At 36.5% G+C, this 24,551-nt stretch overlaps 1 protein-coding gene across 2 annotated transcripts in view; it reads right to left on the bottom strand.

The window, feature by feature from the left end:
• LOC139141915 (phe13-bombesin receptor-like) overlaps positions 1-24,551 on the bottom strand; it is a 94,654-nt gene that overhangs the window by 28,105 nt on the left and 41,998 nt on the right. The gene's annotated exons all lie outside the window — the stretch shown is intronic.

Raw genomic sequence — 24,551 nt, 5'->3', positions numbered from 1 at the left:
AAAGGAAGTTTCGAAGCACTGATTAATGGTCGATGTTACTAATTAGCGATCAAATTTTAAAATATAAATGCGATGCCAATTTCATTTGAAATGTCATGTATGTGTGTATGTATGTATGTATGTATGTATGTATGTGTGTATGTATGTATGTATGTATGTATGTATGTATGTGTGTATGTATGTATGTATGTATGTATGTATGTATGTATGTATGTATGTATGTATGTATGTATGTATGTATGTATGTATGTATGTATGTATGTATGTGTGTATGTATGTATGTATGTATGTATGTATGTATGTATGTATGTATGTATGTATGTATGTATGTATGTATGTATGCGTGTATGTATTACATTTTTGTTTTGCATGCACATGAAATTATCTATATATTTGTTAATGCATATGTATATATAATTTATCAAATTTAACACCACCTACAAATGGAAATGGAAGATCCACAAGATGTAAAAGAGTGTGTGGGGCTAAGGATCCTTTCACTTCATCTGTCTGATGATTGCAGGATGCATGAAACCTAAGAAACATATATTTAAATTATTACTTTGTACTTGAAGTAATTTATATCATTGTTTATAACGTTCTGCTTTAGCATCGAGCACTGTAAATTCCCACGAGGACATCTGTATACTTATATATTTATATATATATATATATATATATATATATATATATATATATATATATATATATGCCTAGATATCTACTGAAAATCTGCCTCTTTGTCCCTCTATCTCTCTATCTCTATCTATCTATCTATTTATATATTGATCTATCTATCTATCTATCTATCTATCTATCTATCTATCTATCTATCTATCTATCTATCTATCTATCTATCTATCTATCTATCTATCTATCTATCTATCTATCTATCTATCTATCTATCTATCTATCTATCTATCTATCTATATACACACACTCTTGTGTGTGTGTATATTTACGACCATTAAATGCGCGTTTTTATTTTTTATCAATCTGTGTTTCAATACGCGTGCTATTTCAAACGTTCATTCATGACACGTAGGTGTTACAGTATATGTAGACACATCTGTCTCAGATCAATCGATCTATCCATTAATCTTCCCATCATTTCAATTCCTTAGTCTATCCTACGATGAAAATATCTATTGATCTATGTAGCCGTGAATATCCGTGTATGTGTGCCGACGTTTAGTCTTTCTCCCTGCAACGACACACTGCTATTATTCTTTGCCTTCATTCAGTCATCTCTGGCATTGACGTACTCACGCATGCCGTTCTCTCCATCCAATCTTTACTGTCCATCTAGTATGTTGTTATGGCCTTGCGCCTGTCGATCCTCCCCGTCAGTGGAAATGTTTAACCGAATGAATGCTTAGACAGGCCTTATGTTCGTGTTAGTATTCCCCAAAACACTCAACAAATATCATTATATCGTTTGCATTACATATAGCAGGTACTAACGAGGCATATTTACATACGCTGTATGCATCTGCCAACCATGTTAGGCTTAAGACTAGGGATAGACCCTATGTAAACGTCTTTGAACTTAACAAGGGGGTTACTGTCTCAGAACCCTGGTGGTTAGTTCACTTTGCTTAATCCATAATACTCTTGAAAAAATGGGCATATGCAAATGCATATAATGCAAAACGTGAATACAACGAACCATACTGAGACAAGGATACATAACGTCAAACTACACATAACTATATAGAAACTCCAAAAAATAATGTTTCTTTTCAAAAAGTCAAAAACGCGTTTTAAAAACGTCTCCGATGATATTCTAGTCCAAAATAACGAGCGTCAGATAGAAGCAAAATCATAACAAGACGGCTCCAAGGACTCTGTTGTCTACGCACTGAGATAATTCCCATTGAACCAATTACAAAACAACACATAGGGTCGATAAGTTCTTGTTCATTGACAATGTACATGCTGTCGTAATATACGTGCCGGCCTATTAGTATGCAAGTTATAGTTGCTTGCGTCATATACGAGTAGCTTTTGATTTTGCTAGAACCTTAACCATACTCCTTGTATTGTGAGTGCTCACACTCGTATCAACAAGCTAGTTTAATGAAAAGTGAATTAAGTTCTCACCATGACACTCATATAGTTAGGCATGGCACAAAGGTAGACTTTAGAAGTTGAAGGCTGTCGAATTTTAACATGATTTACAACAATAAATTTAATCTATCAAAGAGGACAAAAATAATGGAAGTTACAGGGAAATTAATCACAGTGGAGCCTTCGGTAAGGACAAGCAATAACCTCACTAAAATAGTACGCACCAATTACTTAGTGGTGAGAGCGTGAGAGGACAATTAAGAGAATGAATGTCAATTGCACTAGGGCTATTATTACTAATATATGCTGACATACACGTACACATGATTAAAAAGTCGACTCGGAAACACATACCACCTAAACGAAATCTAAATACCCCCAACGTTGCATACTTTCAGTATAACACTAGATTGGCATAGAAAAATTTGTGCCGCAATGCCCGTTCTGTTTGAGTAGTTGTACATGCTTTGAATTGCTTGCGTAGGGCTGGACATGATGAAAAGGGTAGAGCAGAATACCAATAAAATGTGCCTTGATTGCACGATTAGGGTCTCGTCAACATCTAACAACTTTAAAAGCATGGAATGTTGTGTAACCGCATTAATTCAAAAATGCCATCAGGAAACCCGGAAATCTATCGATGTGCCATATAGCTAGATAATTTCATAAGTGCTGTCCCATTATAATGCAATGACAACATGCACTCAACGCCATTTTCATTGCATCCATCGCTAGTCGCAATTTTCACAAATCTACAACAACTGGTCAAGAAATCCGGGAATTATCTTGTAATGCCTTAGATGGTGTAGGCTTAATTTAAACGGCATTTTGGATGATCCAAAATTGAAAAAGGAAGCAGACAATCTCGCTACCTTAAATTCCTTGCCATAAATATATAATAACTCGCTGGTATCGTTAATTTTAATCGAGGTTTAGGAAAAGAATTCTTATCAGACATGCCTCAATAGCTGAATAAACTAACCGATATCCATGCAATACATTTAGAAAGGTCAATTTTATACATTAACTTCCACTCTACTGCATGCTTTATCATGGTCGGACACACGCAAGCTAATTGTTTCGATTAATTACATTGTCTTGGTGAGAAGCTGTAAATAATCTGCACTGACATTTCCTACAAATGAAACAAAACAAGTGATATCACCGCCAGCTTGTGTGTGTGTGTATATATATATATATCATAAATTATACATACATATATTTCATAAATTATGCATACATATATTTCATAAATTATACATACATACATACATCGAACCAATGCTATTAACGCGCATGCTCAAAAGGGGCCCTTTACCAGCGTAATAATAAGCCAAGTTTAATGAACGACTTTGGAACTACTTAGTGATGCTTGATACATATATAAAGATGGTCTCTGGTCACGTAGGTAATGTGAAAATGGCGGATGCCATTAAAACATAATAACCAAAATTAGTGTGGTGCACGTTTCCGCTTTCATCCAAACTTCAACACCAAGCCTTGTTGTTTTGGTCATAAAGTGAAACATGTTAATGGAAGCGCTTCTTTTAAAGAGCGTCCTTTTTTGAGGACGTCGCAAAATTTAATCGTGCATTGGCTTCCTTTGAGAGGACGAGCTGGGCTCATTCCCGTCATCGACATTTACAATCAATAGCCTTGCTGCCTATGAGAATTCTTTGCTTTTCACAGCTAGTAGCACCGTTTGCGTAGGTCGACGGTCTGTCTGTTGGCTCCACGCATACTACACTGAACAACTCTAGAGCATCGGAGATGGCTCGAATGAACACATCGCGAAACCGAGTGGTATAAGCTGCTGCGACTTCTTTTTAATGGATTATTTGTTGGGTCAGCGTACTGAAGAAGGTTGATAACTGCAGTCGCTGACTGCGAAATCCTTTTGATGAAAAGAGGAAGTGTTTACAACAAACACGGCTCTAATTGCGAGAAACTCAGACATTGAAATAAATGCTTTGTTTGCGCACATGCGTGAAAAATGTCAAATTTAATGTTGTGATAGGTTCGCAGCTGCACGTTTCACTTCAATGTCATGTCGACAATTGTAAGGCGTGTTTTTCGACACTGAAGTAAATAAATGAAAAGTATAAAGCTAATTTTGGACATTAAAGCTATCAAGATATTGTTCTTCTATTACTTTTTCATGTTGCAGATGTCACGGTGTGATATGCTTCCCTCCGAACATAAAACCTAATTATACAGTTCCTAGTTTCTAATTTCTGAAGGGTGTTCTCTTGTGACTGTTATCGAAGAAAGTCTTCGCTCAAGATACTTCATTTGAATAGTAAAAATGAAGATCTGTAGATTGCCGTGTTGTTTGTTTAAATTCACTTTCTTTGTGACATTCGAGAATCTAAACAGAGAGCGTTGTCGTAGGTGGTTTACTTGGCAATTTATCTTATGATACTGACGTTCCTCAAAATAATCAGAGTCACTGTATATGGCAAAAGACTCTAAGCGAGTCTTGGAAATCACTTAAGATCAATCTATTAATGCATTCAAGGGCGTTTAGATTATGACTCACTATGCAAAATGGAAAAGTGATTACTTTAGCAAAGTAAGATGTTCTTGGACACACTGTAAATGAAATTATTTGCCATAGAAACCGATCGAAAAGAATGAGGTCATTACTTGTTGTTAGTCAAGGACTACAAACTGCGTAATTAATCCTCACCACTTCTAGGGATGAAAAGATATTATATATGCTTCCACATACGGATACATGCTGTGACGTGTGGGAAGCTGTAACTGCCACTTTTTAAGGAAGTAGAAGAAAAAATCGAGAGCACAGATGTTCTTCTTTTTCCGTTTAAAATATGACGAGGGAGTGTTTAAGAGAAACGATGATCTGTTATTGCATGTAAGGCAAGATACCGAAAGGCTGTCAAAGTAAACGAAGTAAGACATTAATTTCATATTTTATCGTTGTTATCTGAGAACCCTATCCATGCGAACCGAACTCTCATATTTCAAAAAAGATATATATATATATATATATATATATATATATATATATATATATATATATATATATATATATATATTTATGATGATATATATGTATGATGATATATATGTATGATGATGATATATATTATATATATATATATATATATATATATAATATATATTTATATATATATATATATATATATATATATATATATATATATATATATATATATGTATATATATAACAGATTACTTCAAGTAAACTAAGTAATAGATTTCATACTTTTCAATCTATTACTTAAGTTTCATGCATCTTGCAATCCTCAGATAGAAGTCTGAGGATTGCAAGATGTATGAAACTTAAGTAATAGATTTCATTACTTTGTACTTGAAGTAATCTGTTTATTTATAATGCTCTCTTTTGCATTGAGCACTGTAATTTCCCACGAGGACATCTGTATACTTCGATAATATATATATATATATATATAATATATATATATATGTATGTATATATAATTTATATATATACATAATATTATAATATGACATAAGGCCAATGGCACATAGGACCTGTGTAACCCCCCCCCCCCCGTTTGTGCGTGATGTATGTATGCGTGTTTTTTTATGTATACATTTCTGAGTATGCATTTCTGGATGCAACATGTGTTCAGTATCAAGGTATCTGTGTATATAGCTATGCATATGTAAATTTACGTATCCATGTATTTTTAAACAATCAATCAATCAATCAATCAATCAATCAATCAATCTATCTATCTATCTATCTATCTATCTATCTATCTATCTATCTATCTATCTATCTATCTATCTATCTATCTGTCTGTCTGTCTGTCTTTCTGTCTGTTTATCTATCTATCTTTCTATCTATCTATCTATTTATCTATCTATCTAGCTGTCTGTCACTCCTCCCCATCCTTCCAACTATCTATTTACTAAACCCTCGTCTTCGATGACGAGATACGGTCACTGAGAGAAGCCTCGTTCTCGATATAAGTAAAACGTTAGTTTCTTCCGTTTGCAGATAAGGAATATGCAAATTGACTTTCATCCACTAAAACGTTTTATCTCATCATATCTTTTTCTCCCTTTCATTTAACTATATGTCCATTAATGTGAATTCCTACAATAGTTTCTAATTTTCACTATTATTTCATGTAATTATACTATGACGTCAGTGTTAGGAGCTTGCATCATGTAAAATGACGAATTCGATCCGACATGAAATAAAAAACACAAAGGGGATGGTGACGTCAACATATTGTGCATTTCGAAGAAAACATTAAAGTTACGAGTTTAACAGTTTGATGTATTTCATTAACGCATTTGCTCAACACATTGATTTAAGATAGATGGAAAGATACATGGATGTAGATAAGAAGATAGATAGACAGATATATAGTAGATAGATAGTTGGAAGGATGGGGAGAGTGACAGACAGCTAGATAGATAGATAAATAGATAGATAGATAGAAAGATAGATAGATAGATAAACAGACAGACAGACAGACAGACAGACAGATAGATAGATAGATAGATAGATAGATAGATAGATAGATAGATAGATAGATAGATAGATAGATAGATAGATAGATTGATTGATTGATTGATTGTTTAAAAATACATGGATACGTAAATTTACATATGCATAGCTATATACACAGATACCTTGATACTGAACACATGTTGCATCCAGAAATGCATACTCAGAAATGTATACATAAAAAACACGCATACATGCATCACGCACAAACAGGGGGCGGGGGTAACACAGGTCCTATGTGCCATTGACCTTATGGGGAAAAACTATATATTCCTTTAAGTGACTGTCGAGTTGGTATACATTCGGCAAAGTGGCATATTGAGTCACAAATATAATTTTCAGGTAGTTCCTTAAAGGGCAATCATTGAAGCATACGATGACAACCCTTATTGGAATCGAACTGCAAGTATTCATCGAGAATTTTTTTTTTCCAGATTTTAATTTCATTTCTCTGGATTACACTTTTTTCCTCAAGTGATCGAAGTTGTGGCAAATTACCCTGCGGATCCACTTCTACTAGGAGGCAGATCTCCTGATGGCCTTCACAGATGACTTGTGCTGTTTCGAGCTGATACAAGGATGCGCTAATGACAGAAATAACGAGTGTAATGAACACTTTGATGGCTTTCCAACGGTAATTGCCCACTTCGTGTGCGTAACATCAGAAGCAGAGTTTAATATCCGCTCTTGGTACCTGGGGTAATTTGACATCGAATGCATCACAGATATCGCTAACTCTCTGATGTGCTATTTGAAGCATTTTATCGCGCAGACGCGTTCAATAAAGTGGCAAGCAAGACTGAAGAAAAGAGGGCACTACACCGTAACGAAACCACTATAAGATTCACAAGCACCCTATGGGGTATGTTTGTAATTTGTCGACCACAACCACTATTTCAATATATCAAACCACCGAAAACATATATACATGGTATTGCCGCTAAAAGATTGCCATGAGAACTGACACGTCTACATCTGTTTACAAACTTAGCTTCTACAAGACCATTCGAAATCATGCGAAATGAAAAAAGTATTGACGATCTCAATTTGTAGGCCCATATCATATATGTGTTACTTTTATGCCGCCGGGAAGGAAATGTATTAGGCAAAGATGGGTATCTGTTAAACACGGGGTGTCCCTTATTTGCGGCAATTTAATAAACACTATCGGAAAATGAAATCTCACTTTATCTGAATCATGTTCACGGTCATTTACTGATTTGTTTTTCTCAACTGTGTGAAGCGGGGTGTACGAAATATCTGATCGATATTAGTCAGAGCTGAAGGAGCAGAGTTAAGAATATACTAAGAATATGAGCTTGAAACCCAGGAAACTGGAGTATCAGTGAACATTTTTCATGAACCTTTACAATGAATTCTCTGAAAAATCTACAAATATTTCCCTGTTTAAAACTCTATTGTTATTTGTTCAACTCGTTGTTGTTGTTTCCAACAGTGGTGTCCTCTTTCTTTAGGTGTTCTTGTTAAAGTACAATGTCCCGTCATTAGAATAATTAATTTGCCCGTCGTAAAAAAGGTGGCCCACTTAGCTCAACATATTGCACGAAGCGCAAGGCGAGGACATCATGGGATGCAAAGAGTGTTTTTAGTCCATTACAGACTGATAGTGCTCACCATATCGTTGTTTCAACTTTTCAAAACGGAGGGTATGTATGACAAACGCCAAACAGTTGATCAAGTCAAGTATTCTTCAGTCTCTTGCGTCCTAGCCACAGCCGACAACAACAAACCGCGTTTCCAATAAACGTTCATAGATAAAAGGACAAGCTTTACGAAATTTAAATTTGTATGATTAAAAGTTCAATGATCTGCGCTTAAAAAGTCAACAAAATAGCTTTTCATATGTTCGGTAGTTGAGGAAGAACACGAATGTATTATACTTTATTCTGCGTATTCCAATTATTACGCAATTTATGTACGAACGGTGTTACTGTTGACTCACACGCATAAAATGCGATCCACTACCATTGATAAGCCCTTAAGATGATGACACAAAATGCATTCGCTAATATTGTCTAAGCTATCATAAAGTTGCCGGTGATATAGGCAGTTTTATTTACGTTTCTTTTGGCGGGTTATTAATTTGACTCGGCGTTTGAAATATAAACGCAACAATTCCATCAGTCACGACGTTTTCGAATCACCCTTTGACCATATATGGGCATAGATATTTTCACATTTCAGCTTCGTGGTTTCTCAAGGTTGAAGAACCCCCGTTTGGGTTCAGTTAAGTGCACATATATTTCGCTGAACCGCTCCATTCTCGGCCATCATGACTCGATGAGTGTAAAGTGTATAGTGTCGTCACAAGAGAAAACACTGCGCGATGGATACACTTAGAAGTCACTCCTCAAGGCTGAATAGCGCATACTTGCAAATTCTGGTGAAAATTATTCCTAGAACGCATTTCGTGTGGCATAAGTTGGCAGAGTTCATCAACTTGTATTCTTCCAATTCTCAAACGACATTGTACGTGATTAGTATCGCATATTTTAAAAGCGGTATCCAACATGCATATATCTGATGCCTTTTACCATTGTTGATGAGATCTTGTCGTTGTATACAGAAACATCCTTAAGATTAAGGACCGATTATCCTGATATTTGAAAATTCGACAATCAGCTTTTCTGCTTATTTTTTGTGATTACACAGTACACGCCATCCAGTCATATTGCTCTTTAACGATCATGTTAAAATACGGGGCGTGTGAGCACCAATCTAGTTCACAAACTTTTCCTGCAAGGATACATTTGACTATGTAAATAAGTATACAGAAAGCATACACAATATATGAGATCTTTACTTTAAGTTACGGTTCTAAAAACTATTCAAATTTATTTGCACATCCAGCCATCCATGTAATCCATCCATCAATCCCAGCCTCACTCCCTCCCTCCCTCCCCCATCCCTCTACGTAGCCATTCATCCATCCATCCATCCATCCATCCATCCATCCATCCATCCATCCATCCATACATGACCAAATTATACCAGTATCACACTTAAAATAATGTAAGTTAATCAACCGGAAATCATTGAAATGACCGAAAACTTTCAAGTTTTCTTTGTCTGTGTTGGTGAAGGTAAATTAAAAACAGGGGACTCGCCAAGAAATGTTTTTTACACGATCGCTGTAATGACATGCATGTTATTGCCTCAGGGGCTTCCTTTGTGCTGATGAGCGAGACAGGCTATGACACTTACAATAAATTACAAACAACGTTGGATTTATATCTCAGCGAAAACAATAAGCATAAATTGCTTGGAGATATGTTTTTTATCATTTACATGTTATCGAAGATGTTATTTATTTGCACAATGGAAATGCTATATCATTGTCACGTTTTTCCCGTAACCGAACAATCAAATCGATGTGTTGAAATCACTTATCTCCATTGAGACTACGCCTCATTTCTTGGAAAAACCATTTAATTTCAAGTTTGATGGTCGACGTGGTGCGCCTGGCAGCCCCTAAAATAACCAATTTAATTCAACTTTCTTTGCTTCACTGTAAATCACTTTCTTGAAGTTGTTTTCAATCCTGATACGAGTCTTAATTATTTGCCAGCGGTAAACATAGCTTGCAAAATCAATTTACACTCCATTATTCATGCGGAAAGGGATTGAAATATCCTTGCCTATCTTCCTATATTACCTATTATCTAAAAATATACACACAGACAATGAAAGGCGAGAAATGGAAGTGAAACTTTTGTTCCTCAACTGAGTTTTCCGCCATTAAGCAATCGTCGGACAGCTGAAGACTCCACTGAAAAGGCGTTCAATGTTCAGTTGCAGTGCAGGTGTTCCTGGTCATTACTTTTGATAGACATTCATGTTCGTGTTTTGAACGCAAAATACCTAAATCAAAACGTGTGACCTGCCCTAGCCTTCGTGTAAGCCACACCACATAAAACTATACACGTGTGCGTATGATGATGATGATATGATGATGATGATGATGATGATGACGATGATGATGACGATGACGATGATGATGATGATGATGATAATGATGATGATGATGATGATGGATCATAGGAAATACCACACTGACGTAGTTTCATACTTAAATTTGGTGATGTGCAGTACTACCATCCTTTTATCAATTACTTCCTACTATTTGTCTTACCCCTGGCGAATTCAATTTCCTTGTGGTGTGCACAATGCCGTATTCAAAGTCCCAAGATTACATCAAAGGCTAATGCACGTCGACCACTTTGCCAGTTGAATTCCTTAGCTTCGACAATTTTCTGTGTGATTCATTCAAATCTACATACATCAGTGCAAGATTGTGTGATATCAGACGAGCACCTTTCAATCGTGAAACACTCTGAGCGAATATGTCATGAATGCTCCTTTCTACTTGTAGCGTACGGACGTGTGAGTAGAATACATAAGCTAGTGATGATGTTCCATCTGCACGCGTCTCCGGTACACGTCAGATTCTGTTCAGACAGGTCTACGTTACTAGTCAGGGAAAAGGCAACAGAAGGCGCCGGATTGTTACGTACAAAAGCAGCAAGGCAGATCATTTGCGATTGAAGTCAAAATTCGATCTCTATACCTGTCAGAATATTAAATGATAAACGCTGAAACTCATTAACAAAACAGGAACCGTTTCCCTTTAATATACACGGCCGTAGTGTTGCTGCATTATTTTTTTACTATGCATATAACTTTAACTGTCATATTCATTGACGTATTACAGATGTCGTATTAATATAATCGTCCAGAAAGACCGTTATCACAAATCATTCAATTAAAGTCAAATGTTTCGATCCAATGGTAATTCTTGCTATTTTGGTGTTTGAATGTTTTATCTGTTACATGTATAAAATTCTTCTTAATATTAACTTCATTTGATACTCTTTACATTGATTACGGCGTATAAATTATAACATTTTTACAAGCTGCATACGTTTAGAGTTTTAGGATTATTATGGCAATCAGCAGGTTTTCAATTTAGTTTAAAAGACATCCTTCTCATAGTAAATATAGGGAAAGTTTAAATGACTGACATCTGAAATTAGCTGATTTAAAGACTTCGCTGAATTGGTTGACAAGGCTGCTAGCTAAAAAGACGTGTTTTACAGTGCATACGTCAACATCAAACTCATCAAATTTTGTGCTGGCGTCTTTAGATACACATTCATTCCTATTATAGTGCTTATATCGGAAAAAGAAGACTGAAAACGAAACATTGAAATAATTACTTCGATTGAAATCTGCTGGAAATGTATAATGTAAAGTGGCGCTTTGTGCGTATTATCAAAACGATATAAAAGGCCATGTTTTACTATTGTAAGTAAAATTTTCAATAATTTTGATAGCGACTTGCAGTTTATAAAAAGTAATTTGATTCATTTACATCAAGGCTGGTGGGTAAATCTTCAAGGGTTTCTTCGCACACATAATTAATACTTACCTCAAAATTTTAGTCGGCTTTGAGCATCGCATAAGAGAGGAAAGCAGTCTCATCTATGAAGTGTATAGAAGAAAAGTGAAAGTCGCCCGTTTGAATTGCTACTTTACAATAAATATCTATCACATGAGAAATGTACAGGGAGTCACATTGTTCACGTGTGTTTAGTATGGATAATTACCTCATCACTAACAGCGCTAAGTGAACTAATTTTCAAGATTCCCTAATACAAAACTCGAATTCGGCAGTCGTCTAGTAAGTAAACCAGACAGACACTGTTCTTTAATCGATTTGTGCAATTCAATTTTATTTAGATATAAAGTCAAATGATTAGAGACATTATCTCCGTTCTTAGCTACTTTTTTAAATTTTATTCGACAGACACAGCTACATAGTAATTTAATGTTAGACAACAAAAATGAAAACCCAGCTGGGCTAATTGCGGTAAATGCAAGTACACCCTGCAGTACGTTGGATACACGGCGCCTGAGGAAATGATTTACAGACTCTCAAATTTTCACAATTTGACTCTTCCTGATTTACTACTGATGTAGACTCATTTTTTAGCCTGTGGCGTTATTGAAGTTTGTGCATGTCTTGTTTTTGTTAATAAGTGAAAATAATGTTTCGCCATGGAGTGAACTCAGCGAAGAGTGGACACCATGGATCAATAATTTTTGGCGACCCCTGGACTTGATTCCTGATGATAAAAGAGAGTAGTCTGAAGTCGTCTCGAGGAGTGGTCGAGCAGATGCTTAACACTTTTAGTTTGCAGGTGCATTACTACATTAAGTATTTGATGTACATCTGCTACTGGGATAATTTGCATATTTTTATGGATCTTTTCTGAAGCATATCAAAACGTTGACAATCCCTTTCTCGCCTCTTTCTCTTGCGGAGAGAGGAACCAGTTTTATCTACAGAGTAGTCTGTCTTACCCTTCTTCATCAACAGTCACCGTATCTATTTATTTCAACATCCTGGTCCCTTCCACGTGTGCTTTGAGGGAGGAAACAATGGAGCGAGAAACCATGACAACGTAGAGCAAGATCTCCGTAGTTCAAAGTGCGACAACCTCACTTGCTCAATATGATGTCAAATATATTTTCATATTATTTGTGTTTGCTTTTGTTTCCTGCTTATGTCTAATCGCCGTTCGTATTTTTTCTGTGGTCCAAGACTATTAAAATCATTGAAATAGTGACTGCTCCATTCAATTAATTTTCCGTTTATCACGCTTACCCAAATTAATTGCTTTTTTACCATTCCTGTGCAACGATGCCAACATAGACACCGTCGTGACAATAATTTCTGATAGCGATAACTGGACAAATTGTAATTACAGATCGATGACGACTACGTTAAATTCTTTGAAGAGTTAAAATGACTACTCGTATATTTGCTCTGGTGAACTATTAATATACGCGACGATGGTCGCTGACTTTGTGACACGAAATTGTACAGGGAATGTGAATACTTTTGTACTTCTCAGTTGCTATATAGATGAAAATCCATCTCTTTGATCATCTCGTGAATGCGTCACTGGAATAATCGGTACAAAACAGACTTGATATGTTCTCATTTGCACTGTAATATTGTTCTACACTGACTCTTACAAGCAAGTCCACGCAAATGCAAAAGTTGCGATAAAAAAGTAGGCATTAATTTCATTACACCTAAAGGAATTGGCAATTTCTCGGATTCATAAAGCTGTCTTTGTTGCGAAATTAAAAGAGTTCGATAAGAAATTAAAAATGCATAATGTACATTTCTCAACTGATTAATATTTGTTCAGTTTGCAATTTATGCACTAACCATGAAAATGTTTATTATCTCACATCAATTATGAATGACTCCCAAGAAATAGATATCAGCGTGTTCGTTTCAATATATATTACTTTCTACATACTTTCAAAGGGATATTGATTTGCTACATTATTGATCGTGTTGACACCAGATCAAGGAATTAGGACAAAATTGCCATGCATCTAAAAGGAGGAAATTAAAGGGTCATTAGCTGTAACTTTTGATAATTCTTTTAGTACTGTCTTGTTTGTCTATCTCCAGTTCTTGTTCTATCCCTCAAAGTATGTTGATATGCCAACTGTTTAGTTTGTCAAAACATTTGAATTACTTTCCGGGCCAGCGTTCACTTGTCAACAATATGCAGTCCACGCATGTACAGACTGAGTTGACAAGATGAATACTGTGTATCTAAATATGATTAGGCGAGTAGAGCAAGAAGCTGTAGTTGACGTTAGAGACAAAAATAGTTAGAACAATGATACTAGCCTTCCAAAGGTACGTTTACGTTATCGTGCGATAGGCATGAGCGAGGAGCATAGGAACTTGGTACTTTTACAGTGTTATGACCAGTGTGTACCAAGATTTGCGACTTCCGTGAATGTGGTAAGGTTAGAGTTTAAAAGTTCAGATCACCTGCAGAACTGTGCATTTGGTTCAGAAAAGAAGACCTTCCTCAAGTTTGTTCATATAGCCCCGCTTTATATCCAGAATAAACTATCTCTGCCCACAGACAAAGGGTTGGGTTGATACCTCTGCTGGTGGACATAATTGTCCCGAGGCTGTCTTTCGCCCTGTTTAAGCTATGTATTCATTGCTTCAATAAAGTTTGTGTGTGATAGTGAGTGTACGAGCTTGAGTTTTCATGAAACCTACAGCGCGTGCAGTCGCAGTCAGAAAAAATGTAACAACTTAGCCCGGTTATTGAACCACTCTTTGTTGAGAGTGAGGATTTGGCCGAGCGGTTCTGTCTGTGGCGTTCCCTCTAGGTGACTAGCTGCTGTGCGTTTTGAGTTTGAACGCGATTGAAAACACCCTATATTTTATATCCGGCAATCCGTGACACACCTATGTCTTGTTTGAAATGTTAATAAATGTGCATATAAATTAAGTTGTCTCTTGCGGTATGTAAAAACTCATATGACATTTTGCTGCGTACATCTTAGGCTATTGCCTCTTGGAAAAGATTACAGAACTGGAAAAACGTGTTGCAACTCAGTGAAAAACTCGGTTTTTAATGTCAATTTCGCATTTTTTCTATCCAGTTGCGAGACAGTGCGGTGAGTCGTTATGGCAACATTGATTTGTTTCTACACTAGTCAACTTTGGAAATAAGTCAGGATCAAACAAGCTACGCCCTTCAAAGTTTAATAGGATATAATTGTCTTCCACGACATTATCCATCAAGTCAGTTTCAGAATACTGTCAGAAAAACGGTTCCATAGCGTCTACCTGTCAGTGAAATGCGGTTCCCCAAATAATGTTGAATGCTCTATGCTCCTCATCTGATCGTTGTCTGTCGAATACTATTTCCGGTGGTATTGTCAAATGTAAATGACTTTAGCCTGAGTATAATAAAGATTTACTTTGTCATCAATAACTGTAAAATATTGTGCGCCTGTTTTAGTAACTCAAATAATGAAAAGCTTGTCAACTACAGCTGATAGGTGTTATCAATGCTGATAAAGAATAACATGTACTATTCAGTATATGAACTCGTTTAAGTAGCGTAGGCTTGGATTTTCATATCCGCCAAGGTTACTTTTGATAACATAGTTGTTGAATGGCAATTGCCGTTTCCTGAATCATACCATTACAAACAATAGTTTGTAGTCGTTTCTGTGCGAAAGTTATCAACCATTTCTTGCTCATCCTGTACCGAAATAATAATCTAACACAAACGGCAGTCATCTTTCGCAACCATTGACTCCCGTATGTCAACTCTGAAAGTGACAAAGTCGCCATCTCCATCAAATTATTTCGGCTATTTTTATTTCACAACAATAAATACTATTCACGTAGTTCTGCTCACTGTGACATGCTTAATTGGAAAGCAAGAATGCAAAAGGAGAGTCTTGTCATAAGTTTACGATACCCAATATAATGAACGACAAAAATAGACATGGTTTATAGATCTACTCATTGCTAAATGACAACGCATGCGCGAAAGTGAGCAGGTGATTCCTTACAGTTTCGGATGATGACAGCTACCATATTCCTAACAAAACATTTGCACGGGTATTTACATCATCATTATCACTGTCCTGTTACGATAACGCCGGTGTCATTTGTGCCCCACATACCAGTCATCAAAAATAATCAGACAGGTATGCTCTGATCAAATTATTACCGGGTCGAATGATTAAGGGGCAACAAAACTCACATGGTTGTCAACGCAACGTTAAAATCGTGACAAACCCCGCCTTACGCTCGATAAAACTGAGTGATATGGGTGTTATTGAGCCTTGTCCAATTAAGATGGACCGCGATATGTGCGTACCATCGAAGATGAGATCGGATACGGATCGTGCTTGATGCTGAAATTGCCACAGAGACTACCAACAGTGGAGTTACATGTGATGACAACAAACATACGAACGTGCTCATTCCGGGTAAACACTTGAGGGCTAATGGCTTTAATAGCAAGAATACATTAAGGGAAACTTTCACAACACCAACGCGTATCCTCTACCAAATTGGAAGACAAGTCTCCGAAAATATGTGTAGGTGGCACTTTACATCATTGCCAGAAAGTGAACCCGAGGACAATAACTGCGGCCTCGGACAATAAGTCTAATTTCCGTAAGGAGGAGGCGATATTACCCGGAGGAGGTATCGGCGACGGTGTCCAGCGCGTTTAATCCATCTCGATTTGCGGTTGTCCGCTGCCATCGAAGCCTACTCCAAGGAAATGGAATCTAATAGGGGAGCCGATTTAATTTGCCATAGGGAAAGTAATCAGCTGATGATTAGGGTTTGCAAGAGTATTAGCCAACTGCCGCGAGTGTTGTTTTCCTGAAGTCTGATGTCAATACGGGGTAATTGGAATTCAATGATATAAATTGAAATGTCAGTTTGTAAACAGTGTCACAAAGAACAAACGAAACTTAGCCAAACACTTCTGACCAAGGTTTATGGTAGTTATCTTCGTTTAGCAATACACGATGAGGGAAATTTTTTGTTTTTGCTGAACAGTGCACCATAATGAACTATAGATTCAAGTATGTTCACTTGACTGGTCCAATGTTATTGCATTATTATCGAAATAGGTCAAAAGGGCATCAGAGAGTTAATTGCAGTTAATTGCATGGTTATACAACTTCCTGAATCAATCGCTTCCCGGAAATTCCAACATTTCATAATAATATTGGAGATTGAGAAAGTTTTTATAAAGAAATCTATCTTTCTAAATGTACCTTAATTTAGGAGCATACGCATAATACCGTTTTCCATGACGTCCACATACATCGATATCATCACGAGTGGCGCAAGGCTGGTGTTCGTTTCGATTTCGTGTATAGCCTTGAGAAGTCACATTTCAAACGTATAAATAATATCTAAATTGTTCTTCATTAAACACGCTGGAGGTAGGTATGTAGGTGCGTGCAAATGCACTCAAACTATTTTTTTAGAAATGGAAATGTATGATCGTAAGTATCTATCTACGACCTATGGCCTCCTTTCTTCTTATCAACCAATCAATCTTCCCCTACCTACTTACCTACTTACCTACCTACCTACCTACCCACCTACCTACCTATCTATCTACTTACCTACCTACATACCTGACCATTTATGAATCAATCTATCAATCTATCTATCTATCTATCTATCTATCTATCTATCTATCTATCTATCTATCTATCTATCTATCTATCTATCTATCTATCTATCTATCTATCTATCTATCTACCTGCAATTAGGTTTCATTTTTCTTGAAGAACTGCAAGAATGATAGCTTGGTTTATTAACAGTAATGCCATGACTTTAAAAAAAGTGTTTTTACGTTAACCGTAATCATCAGCCGACACCAACGCTAGTCGTACCTTCTACATACTAGTATTTAAAGGAAATAAGGTAATAGGGCCTAGGCCTAATTCATCTGAATGGAGTAAGACGTTTGTTAAGGAAACTCGTATTTGCGCTTTTGTAAGTACTTTTGCTTCTTATCTCATACAAAAGTCCAAAAAGCGATGTGTTTCATTTATACTATATTACAATACAGCTGGTGTATACTTTTGAGAGTATTTCTTGTGTCCATGAAAGTACTTGTTTTCTTATTACCCTTTTGCTTACTAAAATCTAAGACACGTGAACTGTATATAACTACTGTGTTGTTAAGATAATTCTGAGACCAGACTAAGTATAAGTCATTCACAACATAAAAAAAGTCTTCTACATCAAAGATTACGCAAAATCGGTGCCATTTACATACTGTACTTTGAAAAAAATGAGCACACGTTTATACAGGAATTCACGCTACGGTGCTCTTTTCGTATCATTTTACCGTGTTTATTCTTAACGTTTCCGCATATTCTCACCTTACAATATTCAAATTGAAAGATTGTACATTGGACACTCCCAATTACTGGAAAGGGACACAAGCAATCCGTTCCACTCGACACAAGTTAGTCTTAGTCACGTAAATATTCCAGCGTTGATTTGCTGTGTTGTCAGGTTTCGGCATGCCACGTGAGACGCTTCATAGCCTAAGAGGCGTCTTCCAATCTATACAGTGCCGACATGAAAACCAGATAAGTTCCCTGGTAATTAGCAGATCCGAGAACAGAATCCAAAACGTCAATCCGACTTGGAATGATTAACATAGTCCGTGATTGCTTCGATTCGCATAGCCGTCGCCACATGTTCTGAAGTTATGTGTCTTCGTCTTTTACTAGGAGACACGTGTGACTTGCCAGATTACAACATAGCGAAGAAGTAAATATGAGGAAAACGTGATTCAAACTGATTTACCTTTGGCAACTTTAATAATATTCGAACTGCAGTAGTGGTAAACCTTTTATTTCATACAAAGATTTAAAAAACCGACTGGGGTTCAAATTTCAGTCGTACTAAAGGAAACTACGTATCCCATTTTCCCGATGTAGATATGTCCAAATTTACAAAAAACCCCACACATATTACTTCTATGTTTTGTATTAAGGCAATGGCGTCTCAAAATTATCAGGAAATAATATTAAATGAATGGCATTACCGTGCAAATTTCGCCATCAGAGAAAAAATTGCTTTAAATTTACAAATATTGAATGTAGTATAAACAAGCATGGCGTGTCATATTAGATCACATTTCATAAAAAACTACTAAAATAATGAAACTGATCTAATTTCATTTGAAGCTAAAGTGTTACTGTTCTTAGCTTAAACAGTTGTCTGATGAAATCATCAATTGGCATTCTTAGTTGCTATGTAATCAGAGTTTGAAAGGGATTGCAGACATTTGCAGTTGTTCAGAAGACGGTTTCTTCAAGAAAATACACCAAATTGTTGACGTTGATATCAACGTTTATGCATATTTGCAAGATTTGCTTAAAGTATGCCATAAACCGTCTTGATAGTTATCTTAAAGTTCATTCAATTTTTCTATACGACGACGTCGAACATGATAACTTCAGCTTGTCGTATTACGGAAGAGAAAACTTTTTGGCCACCGTGAATCACATCTATCATGACATATTGGTTCATTTCATATAAACAGAGGTATGTACATTAATTACTTTCATGTACCAAGGGTCGCCGGCTATTAATTTAAGATGATATACGCGACCGATATGTAACAAATGCGTAATAACTAATGAATGAATGAATGAATGAATGAATGAGTGAATGAATGAATGAATGAAGTGTAAGTGTTTTACGGAAGTTGCATGGAGAGAGAGAGAGAGAGAGAGAGAGAGAGAGAGAGAGAGAGAGAGAGAGAGAGAGAGAGAGAGAGAGAGAGAGAGAGTAATGTAATGTAATATAATGAATTACAAATAATTTGAAGATTAGGGACACAATTGTTTTCAGTCTAAACTTGTTCTACAACAAATAATCGACGTATAAATGGCAAGAATTGTTCAATGACCATAACAACAATCAAGGTAGCTGGTATATTTCGAAAAAAAAATATTTGGTCAAGAAGCGCGGGAGGCATCTGCCTAAAAGACCGATATTAAATAAACTCAACGTATTTAATTGTAAACTTGCCTAGGAAAGTCCTAGAAAAAGACTTGAAATGTTTGCATTTCCGAATGCGCACGCGACATACATGATTTGTAAGTTCTCGGCTCCTTAAGGCTCGCCCGATCGAAACAATTCGATGGCGAGTTCGATCGCTTCCTATCTCTGGAACGTCAATTTACGCATGTACCCCGTGACTCTTGCCAAGAGCCTTTAGGGAGTTCCATTCGGTGTCGACATTTGCAACTAGCACTGCATTTGAATACGTGAGATAAAGTCTGGTTTGCCACTTATGAGGGAAGATGAGGCGTACAACACATCAGACTCAAAGAAACGCTCGGCAATCAGAGAAACACTCTGTATATGTTCGAGGCTATGTTCCAGTGACGATATCAAATGAAAATACTTTTTGCATCCTGTTCATGATTTCCAGCTTTTTAATTTTCAATTTGTTACGGAATTCCATACCCTTTCAATATGATATCATTGATGCCGGGCACAATTATAGTCAGTCAGTTGGTACATGCATCGATTCAAATACCTCACGACAATCTGTCGTAAATTTCCTCAGCCGAGTAATCTATCATCAGACGTGCACATTTGATAGGTTTAGCAGTATCTGCTGGTAAAAGAATTATATGTGTTTGGGTGACCTTGTCAGTGGTGACCCTGCGAATGATAGGTAAGTGATAGTCGGCGTGCTATACTTATATTCTGGTATGCAGACAAAATATTCTTGTCGGAATTTATTATCTCGCTAGGATATTTCTTTCTTTCTATACAACATAGTCTATCTCCCTGTTTTTAATTACCCGGAATGTCGGGCAAGACAAACCTCATGGGCTGTCTGAGTCACGTAACTACGACTTGACGTGCAGCTCGTAAAATGTGAACGCTGCAATGGCAGTCTTCCCCTCTGCTATGTCGTATAACACGCTTTGTCCTTGATGCTAAGAAGTATAAGGTTTTCTGTAGAAGGCCACACATAGTGAAGGAGTCAGTATAAAGTATACACCAATATTATCAGAGGCTGACAAGATTGATGAAAAATATGTTTAAATCTGAACGATCATTTGAAAATATCATCATAAGATAATCACTTTATTTCTCTATAAGAGTTGAACTGTTTCTAATTGATATGTGAACTCTATTCAAGATGATCGCAGGGCGGAAAAATAAATGGCCTTTAACATGTAGCAGTTTTGAACTTTGTTATTACTTTTTACACAATAACGTGACTAGTATTACGGCTGTTTGAGTGTGCCATATCGAAATTCGATGAAATATATCAGTCGAATAAAGACAGCAACGCCATTCGAGGATGTTCTGAACTTCAATATATGCCAAGACATTTACGATACATTGGTGAATCGACAGCTTGTGCAATGTCACGAAGATATTGCCTGATGAAACATATTTTCGCCTCTACAACATCTCTTCCGGCCATTTTAAAAAAAGTTTGCATAAATATTGAATATTTGACTCCAGCATGTTGCGCCAACTAGTGCGTCATGTAATCAATCCATCAAGTAAAGAAAAATTGCGTTGTAAACCGACAAGAGAATCATTGTAATAGTAAATGGATGTGGTTTGCAAAAAAATACCAACTCAAGCATGAAGTGTCTCACATATGTTATCAACAGTGAAAACAATAAGATATGCCTCAGTTAGTGTAGGAAGGGGCATTACACTATAATGTGTATGGTTAATGATTACACGAACAGGAAGCTCGAAATCGCCACTTCGTCTCATCTCTGGGCGGACATTTATGTCTATGGTTTTATTTTCGCATTTTGGACAACATGACATTACAAGAAATCCAGGTTGGGACAATTTTGTATTCATTTGAGAACTAACTTGACCAACGCTTATAGCAGAAATGCACGTGCCACCCGTATTGTGGTGAAGGCGAAGGCACACGCTGAAATAAGAAATAAAAGGGGTCGCGAATATACTTTTAGTACAGCACACACATTTGGCAAGACCTCCAAATCGCAATGAACGAAAAAAGAAAACTGACCTTTGCCCGTCGGGTAATATGCAAATTGGTTAACTACAGCGAGGAACAACCAATTACGGGATAGTAAAGAAGAATGCTGCTGTAAATTTTTAAACTCAAGACCAGAGGCTAACATCAGCTTGTTCAGTGATCTTAATATTACATAGATATTTAGACATCTTGTACTGATTTTGACTCGAAATAAAGATTTTGCTGTATCGTGCTAGAAAATATCATACATCATAGGTGTGATCATAAACAAGTGAAGGACATGTTGTTTACGCATAAAGGATAAAACGATGATAAATATAGCTGATACAGCTTTCCATTTTTGTTATCAATTTTTACCCTGGGCCCTGCATTTCCAGTTCTTCAAATCTAGGCTCGCCGGAAATAAACTCTCAATACAAAATGCAACATGATCATACTAAGGCGTAATGGTCGGTTGCGTCATAGTTTTGCGTCAGTAGTAAAACTTAAGAAAACTGGTCTCACATTTATTTGCAGTACATGGGGGCATACTTTTATTTATTCACCATTTCAGAAACCCTAAGAATATGGAGGGTATGACCCTAGTGTGCGCTTGAAGTGCTGCATCACAAATTCGGAGAGATCGGGGAAACCTTACTATTAAAGTTGAATTTTACATGAGCAAACATGATATATGGTACTTTTCAGGTCCTTTGGGAGAAAATTTTTAAGCAATATTGATGAAGTTTAGTTTGGACTAGTGCGTCTTATAAGATTCCACGTCAGTCGTACTGTTCGCTCTCTTGAATCGTCTATTCCCTAGGCACGGTGATATTAGGTCAGGATTAACTGATAGAGAAATCACTGATTCAAGAAGAAATCGTCGAAAATAATTAATCATTCTAAAATATTGCCTCTCGTATTCTCTTAAAATCCTAACATACAGTCCCGTTAATGTTTCATAATGGTGTGGAATGTCTTTCAATCATTTATTAACCTACTATGTAATGGAAGTGATGAAAGACATCGACTGTAACGCTAAGATTTTTGAAATGTTTGGTAAAACTCGTGGTTACCCGTATTTGGTCAGAAACTGCAAGTAAATATCGGACAGGGCATATCGCAATGGCGACATAGACATTTACGAGGTTTGACACCCTTCTATTAGTGCACTGGAACGAGCTGCACGGACGCGTAGGCATGTTACATTGAATTTACCGGAGAGGGGATTGGAATGTGAATTTGACTCGTTGTTGAAACATATGTGTGAAATCAATGCCAACAAGTGGAACGGACGTTTTAGAGCAACAATAAATGCTGATAGATGAATAACATTCTGCTTGCGCAAGACGAATCGCTCTATCACAAGCTTAATGCCAGCTTTTCAAGATTTGTTCTGGTAAGCCTTATGATGTTTAACGTAGATTTTCGCAACTGTCATGTTTTTCACTTTTTGTATGCTCACCGTCAGCTGCCAAATAGTTAATCAGCGATCTTTGTTTTATCGTATACGTCTCACCGAAAATACCTGCTCGTAATTAACTTTCGTTATAATTGTGCTTAATAACTGATATTTAGTTAGGAGCCGTCGATAGTAAAAGCTGACGCACGATAAGCGTAATTCTTTCGTTTGAGGGGGGGGGGGGGTTAAAAGCTCCATTTCGTTTCATGTGCGTCAAAATCGCATAATGATTTTCGTCTATTGTTTTCGAAGTTCCAAGAACGCAATACTACCTTCGCGTTCATCGAGAACAGAATGAACACAGAATACGGACACAGGATGACAACGAGAAGACCTTAATGAGAAATAAAATCGTATATGCTTTTTCAACATGAAACATGTACGTGAAATACGTGCGAAATACATTACAATGTTTTGTGTCTTAAAAAGTGAAGCGAGTAAAATTGAGGTTTATTAATAAATGTGCACTTCCGGTATTTTTTCATGGGCGTACTGATTGGAGAGGTGCGTGTGGGTTTGTCAGAAACGGCATCATAATATATATTGATCTAGCATAAGAACCTTCGTTTTGAGGGGGGTTCAAGTAAACCGAAGGAATTACGTTTCTTGTGCGTCAGCTTTTATTTTCGACGGCCCCTTAACGATCAATTAATGTTTTGTAATCTCGGCGTTAATGGTGCTTTTGATGTATTTCGCTCTAAGTATTGACGACTGTAATTTTAATAAAAGAATAAAATTTTCTGTTTAAACCGTTAAGACATTATCGATTAAGGTTATTGATATCTGTCACATTACAGATTCATTCGTGTAGTTTTAGTTCGATACGTTTCTCTGTAAACATCAGTCATATTAACCCGAATTATGTATACGAAATTAAAATATCTCTTTAGAGGGTTGGTCTGGTATAAAGGCTTTTTATCACTGTAGACATACATCGATGCACTTTCGATCACATATAGCATAGGCTGAACTCACCGAAACGTACATGTTATTTTACAAGTATACTATTTACCAGAATTGATTGAAATATATAATTTTTTTCGACAGGTGGTTAGTGTGCTCTAGCGATGTCGTTCTATCAGATACTCTA

The sequence above is a fragment of the Ptychodera flava genome, chromosome 10, assembly GCF_041260155.1.
Source record: "Ptychodera flava strain L36383 chromosome 10, AS_Pfla_20210202, whole genome shotgun sequence".
NCBI lineage: Eukaryota > Metazoa > Hemichordata > Enteropneusta > Ptychoderidae > Ptychodera > Ptychodera flava.
This window is presented reverse-complemented; position numbering and strand designations above follow the sequence as displayed.